This window comes from Elephantulus edwardii, unplaced genomic scaffold (genome assembly GCF_000299155.1).
Source record: "Elephantulus edwardii isolate Elephantulus edwardi_28Jun2011 unplaced genomic scaffold, EleEdw1.0 scaffold00016, whole genome shotgun sequence".
NCBI classification, from domain to species: domain Eukaryota; kingdom Metazoa; phylum Chordata; class Mammalia; order Macroscelidea; family Macroscelididae; genus Elephantulus; species Elephantulus edwardii.
In genome coordinates, this window is record NW_006399766.1 from 3,769,117 (window position 1) to 3,775,176 (window position 6,060).

At 43.6% G+C, this 6,060-nt stretch overlaps 1 pseudogene; it reads left to right on the forward strand.

Moving 5' to 3' along the window:
* Nucleotides 1-4,497: 4,497 nt before the first annotated feature.
* On the forward strand, nt 4,498-5,652 carry LOC102874253 (annotated as a pseudogene).
* Nucleotides 5,653-6,060: the final 408 nt, after the last annotated feature.

Genomic DNA, 6,060 nt, shown 5'->3' on the forward strand with positions numbered 1-6,060 from the left:
GTCTTTTAATTTTCTGGCTGCTGGTGCCAAGAGTGTTGATTGTGGATTGAATGCACATGTTATTCCTCTTGATGCTGTCCCACATTATTATTAGGCTTTCTTAATTTCCCTTTCTTTTTTTTACTTTGCTTTTTTCTCCAGCAGATCAGTTCTGAGAATTCTATCTTCTATTTCGCTGGTTCTGTGTTCCTTCTCTTCAACTTTGCTCATATGTCCCTCCAACATGTTGACAATATCTGAAACATTGGTCCTCAAATTCTGGATTGTGGTTTCTTGTTTTTCCAGAAGCTCTAATACCTTGTTTGTTTTATCTGAATTGTCTGGTTACTGTGTTGTTTTGGGGTTTTTTTGTTTGTTTGTTTGTTTGTTTTTATAACTTTCTTTTTACTTTTGTTTACAGACTCCTATAATTCTTTGAATTTTTATTTTACCCATTGACAATATTCAATTATTATTATTTTAAAATCTGTGTCAGAAAGTTCCATCAGATTGTCTAGGTTCATTGATTCCCATTGATTCTGTGTTTTGATCACCTTTTTGGGGTGACATTTTGTTTTAATTTTGTATAGGGTGTAAAGTAGTCTGCTTCTTCTGTGTCACTGCTGTGGTAGAATTTTTTTAACCTGGGGCCTACCTAAGTGCCTGGGGCCATAACAGGCTCTTGGTCTGATAATCTTGGCTCAGGAACTCACTGCTCCAGAGGAGGGAAGGGCATCTCAACCCTGCCCAAATTTCTCTCTGATCTTTTAATTCAAGGGAAGCATTACTTCAGATGGGGAAAGAGATGGCCTATGAATTATAAGCCTTTTGTCCAGGCAACTGCCACATCTAGTTGAGGTCCAAAGGGTCCAGGTCTCATGTATTAGCTCTGGGAGTGGCCAGGGATTCCATGGTGGTGTTATGAAATAAAATTGCTTTACCTGTAGAGATGGTGTGTTTAGCGGCTTTCTCAGCCAGGCAACTGCCACAGCCAGGGGGGATCAAAACAGTCCATGACTCAGATATTGGCTCTGAGAGGGGCCAGGGGTACCAAGATTGTGTTCAGGAAGGAAATGGATTTACCTATAAAAATGTTGGGTGACTGAACAGCCTTCTTGGCCAAGAAACTACTGCAAATAGACAGCATCCAAAAGGTCCTTCCCCAATTTACTTTGTAAGGCATATCTTGTTACAGATTGTTAATTTTCATACATATAATGTCTAATCAGCCATCTTTTCAGATTTTTGAGTGTAAGGTTGACTTTAAGTTCTGTCAGGTTTGACCACAACCCTAGTTGAAGAGCAGAGTGTAAAGAATGAGTTGTACCAGAACTAAAAGAGTGGGACAAAGAGAATGGGGCCAAGGTGCAAAAAACTCAAGGGTTGTCATTCCAGTTCACCAGAAAGCTGAAGCTCAGAACCAAGAGTTTTCTATTAAAAATCCAGACAACATAGTTAACACCCGAAGGACAATACCATTAACTAGTTTCTCTCTTCTCAGAGAAGAAAAGATTTAGAATTTATAACTCTCAGTTTAACAATTTAGTAAAGAGCTATAGTAATGAATACAATGTTGTACTAACTTAAGATTAGACACATAGATCTCTAGAACAGAATTAAGCCTACAGAAACAAGTTCTCATATTCATTTTCAAAGGCACAATGATAATTTAATGGGGAAAGCATAGTCTTTTTAACATATGATAAAGAACAATTGGATATTTACAGGCAAAAGGCTATACTTGGACCCGTATTTCACACTAGACACAAACATTGACTCAAATACATAATAGACTTAAATGTGGGGGGGGAAAACCCCTCTTGAAAAGAAAACACAGGAGGACATATCTGTGGCTTTTGTATTGTCAATTATTTATTAGATACAAAAACACAATAAAATGTATTTTTTTAAATTGTGATTTGAGTGGAAGTTTATAAATCATACTGTTTTTTAATTCAACCATTCATAAACATTTAATATTCTTATAACTCATAAACAAACTGAAAATTCATAAACATTTTGAAAAACATTTCAGTTAAGGGAGTATAAGTCTGGAGAACAGGCATATAAATATCGTTCCGCTTTATCAATCACAATCCACTTTTATTAAATCATGGCTACTCTCTAGGTGGTTTTCAATGCTGTGAATTTTATGAAAGAGACTGTTATTTTTTTTTTTATTCTGAGAAGAAGCTGGTGAGTTTTAACTACTGATTTTTTGAATAATAGAACACCACATTATGCACTATACCAGCAGGGCTACTTAACTCATAACTCATTGCCATCAAGTCAAAATCAACTCATAGCTGATCCTCCAGTGGATAATCTTTCTCCTATTGAGGAGCTGGTGGATTCAAGCCTCCTGCCTTTTAGTTGGCAGCATAATTTCTTACCCACTAGGCCAACAGTCCAAATTACAACAAGATATTACTGTATATTCACTACAAAATATCACTGAACATCCAATACAAAATACCTCCTCACATCCACTAGAATGTCTATGATAATGTTGTTGTTGTTGTTGTATATATTTGAGTCAGAACTGGTGAGTCTTCAGAGGTTATAAATAGCAAGGAAGGAGATGTCCATCTTTTTCCTGTGGATTAGCTGGAGGATTTGAATCATCTGCCTTTGGGTTGATAGAGCAACTCCTTACCAGTAGACCTGCCAATATTGGCTCTCCCCTGCCCCCTTGCTCTCACAAGGTCACAAGTTATGTCATGTCTCCATTTCAGCCATAGCTGCTCTTTCCCTGGTGATGATATTTCCCCCCCACTGTTGGTGTCAGAAGGTCTCTTTCCTCCTCACTGGTTGGGGGAAGATCTGTGTGTTGCCCTCACTTTGACTTGCTCAATTCAATGGCAAGACTATCCAATTCCCTTGTAGAGTGTGGAAACTGGCCAATCTCCTTGTGGAATGGTAGAGCTAAAAATTCATTATTACATGAATGATAATAATAATGAAGAAGAAAAAAAAAGAAGTGGAAGCAGTGGAAGAAGAAGAAAGTAACTACAGGTGTCACTGAGAATGTTGAGAAATTGAAAATTTATACCTAGGTATAGAATTGTTGATAAAGTCCTGTTTAATATTATAAGAAATAAGCAAGTGTTTTTGTATGTAGCTACAGTATTTTACAATCTCAGCATCACAATACAAAGTTTCAAAAATTCTAAAAGTGAAAATCACCTAAAATTTTACTTCAGTTCAAGCAGCCTCCTGAATTTTCAGCTGACTAGAGTAGAGTTCAAAACTAAGTCACAGGCAAGTTCCAAAAAGTTACTGAGCTAGTTATATATTTTTAATCTTTTTAAGTAAAATTGAGAATACTTAAACAATATTTCTAGTCAATTTATATACTGTTGCTGCATGCCTTTGAATTGGAACTAGCCCATAACTGCCCCCCCCAGTGGGTTTTCAAAGACAGTAAATGACATGGAAGGAGATTGTTCATCCTACTCCAGTGGAGGAGCTGATGAATTAGAATATAATATCATAAAAGGAACAAAGGCCACATGGGGATGGCCATGTATGTCCTTTATCAGTTTCACAAAGGGACAATGTCCCTGTCAACAACATCAGTAACACCAAATCAATTCCCATGAGGTGACACCATGCTACCATACCTTCTTGCTACTCAATCTTATTGCTTGGTTGGATCTGTCAAAAATCCAATGTGATAGCTCACAGACCACACAAAACCATAATGGAAAAGTTAAAAGGTTATAATCTAGGTTAATAATAGAATACAGTCAATATGGCTCCCAAAATGTGCATGTATGCAGAGTTCACAAGTTCTCAATCCTGCAAATATTGACTTCCTTCCTCCCTCCCCCAATATTCCAACAAAGTTCCTACCAATATTGGCTCTCCCCTGCCCCTTTGCTCTCCCAAGGTCACAACTTATATCATGTCTCCATTTCAGTCATAGCTGCTCTTTCCCTGGTGATGAGATTTCCTCCCCCCCGCCCACTGTTGGTGGCAGAAGGTCTCTTTCCTCTTCACTGGTTGGGGGAAAATCTGTGTCTCCCTCACTTTGACTTGCTCAATTCAATGGTCAGCCTATCCAATTCCCTTGAACAATGTTGAAACTGGTCAGTCTCCTTGTGGAATGGTAGGTAGCCAGTACAATCCAATTGTAGATAGGCTAACACACCCCATTAGCATATCCTTGCCCATCTATATGGGTAGATCAGATTTGGATGGCTAAAAAAGCCATATTAAAAGATAAACTCCACACATATATCTTTGGGCTTGCAGTGCAACATCGTAATGCGAATGCCATGAATTTCACCAATAGAGATTATTTTAAACAACCATTATGCAACTGAAAAGCATCTGATATGAGATAAAGAGAGCTGCAGACATAGAATGCCTTCCTTAAGAGTGTGACCTTTGCTGGGAGGAAGCGGAAGCAGTTATGCTGGTGGCCGGATGGTTCGAAACGGAAGTGGAAGCGGAAGTGGCGGAGGGGTGCCGGCCTGGCCTGGCCTGGCTCAAGGTAGGTGGTGGGCGGGCGAAATGGCAGAGGCCGGGCCCCAGTCGCCGCAGCCCCCGGGCAAGCCAAGCCGGCACGAGAAGGGCCTCGGACTTCTCACTACCAAGTTCGTGTCACTTCTGCAAGAGGCCAAGGACGGTGTGCTTGATCTCAAGCTGGCAGCTGACACCCTAGCTGTGCGTCAGAAGCGGCGGATTTACGACATTACTAATGTACTGGAAGGTATCGGGCTGATTGAGAAGAAATCCAAGAACAGCATTCAGTGGAAGGGCGTGGGACCTGGCTGCAATACCCGAGAGATTGCGGATAAGTTGATTGAACTCAAGGCGGAGATAGAGTTGCTGCAGCAACGGGAAGAAGAACTGGACCAGCACACGGTGTGGGTGCAGCAGAGCATCCGAAATGTCACAGAGGACGTGCAGAACAGCTGCTTGGCCTACGTGACTCATGAGGACGTCTGCCGATGCTTTGCTGGAGATACCCTTCTGGCCATCCGGGCCCCATCAGACACCAGTCTAGAGGTGCCCATCCCAGAGGATCTTAATGGGCAGAAGAAGTATCAGATTCATCTGAAGAGTCTGAGCGGTCCCATCGATGTGCTGCTGGTGAACAAGGAGGGCTGGAGCTCACCACCTGTGGCTGTGCCTGTCCCACCACCTGAAGATCTGCTCCAGAGCCCACCTCTGCCTACACCTGCCCAGCCTCAGGAAGCCTCACGGCCAAGTAGGCCCCAGCCATCCACCCCTGAACCTGTCTCCAGCAGCAGCGAGGCCCACGGGGTGGCTGGTCCAGTGGCCAAAAGCACAGTGAGTTTCAGCCCTGGAACGGACAGCAAGGACAGTGGTGAGCTCAACTTGCTTCCTCTGGGCCCGACCGCATTGAACACTCAGCCACTGCAGTCTTCTGCCCTGCTGGATAGCAGCGGCAGCAACAGTTCATCAGGACTCAACCCTTCTACCTCCTTTGAGCCAATCAAAGCAGACTCCACAGGTGATCTGGACTTAACTAAAGAGTTCTCAGAAATCTTGGAGCCCACGACAGCGTGCATGAGCTCAGAGCTGCTAGAGGAGCTAATGTCATCAGAAGCGTTTGCCCCCCTCTTCCAGCTCGCTCCACCCCCTGGAGACCATGACTACATCTACAACCTGGACGATAGTGAAGGTGTCTGTGACCTGTAGGGCTGAGACACAGACTATCTGATCTGGGGGACCTCGCCCCACCTCAGTCCAGCACAACCACAGGTTCCTGGTGTCCCCACCCTTCCCACACCTGCCTCGTGTACCTTGACCTGCATATGCTAAAGGGAGCAGGGCAGGGGGATCAGCCTCACCTCCTGGAACCAAACGTTTGATTCTTTCCTGGAGCTCGCTCCCACCTTGTGCCTTCCTCACCCTCTGCTGCCACCTAGTGGCACAGAACCCATGACGCACCCACCTGACAGCCCCACGCCCCTGCTGCCAGTCTGCACCTCCAAGGAGGGCAGGGCAGGTGGCGCTGGGGCCTTTGCTGCTGCCTGCTCCTGACCCTCCAGCTCCTCTGGATCTCTGGTGTGCCCCTCCCCAAGCCCTGAGAACCTGTAGGTGACG